Below are 1,955 nucleotides of genomic sequence, written 5' to 3'. Positions count from 1 at the left end.
AGCATCTCTTTATTCTTTCATTCAACAATGGCAATGAACTTTGATTTTTTAAATTTTGAACATTTTTGGAAAGAAGGGATATTGTCTTCAGTTGAATTCTTGCATTGACTCACTAATTCACAGCGTCCGCTACTTATTCTCTTTGGGTTCCTATGAAAAGGAATTAACTAGTTGTTCTGATTGTAAATTCTTGGAAAATATTTGAGAATGTTGTGGTTTTAAAGGTGACAAGGCTAAGTGATCGTAAGTCATCAGTTATTTCGTTAGAAAGAGCTTGATTCAAACATTTCGAACACACACACACACACACACACACACATTGTTATTCTGCTGTGTAACAAGGGGGAAAACAAGTCGCTTTCTTCAGCGTTAAGTAAATATATGCCACTTACAAGTGTTCATTATTCAGCTAATTACCTACATTTGTTATTAAAAATTGCAATTCGTCTAAATATTGTTATGACCTTTGATCAAATTAAATTTTTAATTATTGTATATACATGAATTGCCGGGATTTGTTTTTGTCTCCACACACCTATTCGTATTGAATGTAAGATTGACATGCTTTGACAATATCGGAGAGTGTTCATTTGAAACTTATTTTTTCGTATCTTTCACTGATTTTACTTATTGCATAAGATTACATGGTACCTCAGTGGTTAACAATGCTGCCTCACAGCGCCAGGGACATTGGTTTGATTCCTTCCTCGGGTGACTGTGGGGACTTTGCACGTTCTCCCCAAGTCCATGTGACTTTGCTGTGGTGTCCTCCCACAATCCAAACATATGCAGGTTAGGTGAGCTGGCCATGCTAAACCGCACGTTGTCTTCAGGGATATGTGTATTAGTCAGAAATAAATATGAAGATATATGATCGGGAAAAGTGTTTGGGTGGGTTACTCTTTAGAGGGTCATTTTTGGCCTGTTACCACACTGAGGTACAAAGGGTGCTTTCATAGCGTCGCTAGTATTAAGGTGCGCCCCAAGATCTAAGCCATGTTGGAACTGAAACGGAGGAATCGACAGAGAGGCTACAGAATGACATCGCATCCATTTGGATTTCTTTAAATCACTGACGAGCAGGAAAATGTAAACGGGGAGGGCGAGTGGGGAAGTGAGGCAGTTGCAGCTCTGGTGAAAGTCCAAAGGTTCCTCTGAGAGTGTAAATTATTTCATTGCTGTTGCTGATTGAATGAGCCACTGACGTGCGAACTGCTCCAAAATATGATTCAGGACCTCCGGTGCCAACTCTCGCGCGTTGAATAACGACAGACAGCTTTCAAATGAAGCCTTTCAGAGACGACTTTGGGGGACGTTTGACAGACAGACAAGTTCAGGAATCCGTGGTGCGCTGTGACATCAGCGCATCAGCTTCTTCCCTGCCTTTGAACCGGGCCGCCTGTGCAAGGAATGCAAATGCAGTACTGCTTTTCGTGGAAGGATCAGAACGCGGTAACTACACTCTCAAACAGAATGGCATATGATCAGAACCAGGTTAGAGAAAAACGTTATAATGCTTTGCACAGTAATTAAGTGGAGTTGCATTACATTTCACTACGAGAGCAGATTTATTCAAGCAAATTCGAAGGCAGGTTTGCAGATGGGAAAGCAAGCAAGAAAGCTCCGTTCTTGTCCATGTAAAAGGCTGCAGTTGAAGAACAAAGCAGTTTCTGCCCAGTTTCGAACTGGGGACCTTTCGCGTATTAGGCGAACGTGATGACCACTACACTACAGAAACCAGCGGCGGCTACAGCAGTGCAGCTCAGTGGCATTCAGCACTGAAAGTTGAAGCAATTCTACGTTTCACCTTTCTGTTTCCAATAGCTTGTTATTGTCCAGCGTAAATAACATCTTGAAAACGTTAAAAAAAAACACGTGAAATTGATGACAAAATATAGACAAGGATGTCGTCACTGTTTGGACCGTAGGGCGAGGTGGAATAAGCTGGGACGACT

General features: G+C 41.6%; 1 non-coding gene across 1 annotated transcript; it reads right to left on the bottom strand.

Annotated features, from left to right (window-relative positions):
• Nucleotides 1-1,665: 1,665 nt before the first annotated feature.
• trnai-aau (transfer RNA isoleucine (anticodon AAU)) lies at nucleotides 1,666-1,738 on the bottom strand. Its single transcript has one exon. It is a non-coding gene; the product is annotated as a tRNA-Ile (tRNA).
• Between the last annotated feature and the right edge of the window lie 217 nt (nucleotides 1,739-1,955).

Source organism: Chiloscyllium punctatum, unplaced genomic scaffold (assembly GCF_047496795.1).
Source record: "Chiloscyllium punctatum isolate Juve2018m unplaced genomic scaffold, sChiPun1.3 scaffold_91, whole genome shotgun sequence".
Classification (NCBI taxonomy): domain Eukaryota; kingdom Metazoa; phylum Chordata; class Chondrichthyes; order Orectolobiformes; family Hemiscylliidae; genus Chiloscyllium; species Chiloscyllium punctatum.
Note: the sequence above shows the minus strand (reverse complement) of the source record. Positions and strands in the feature narration are given on the sequence as shown.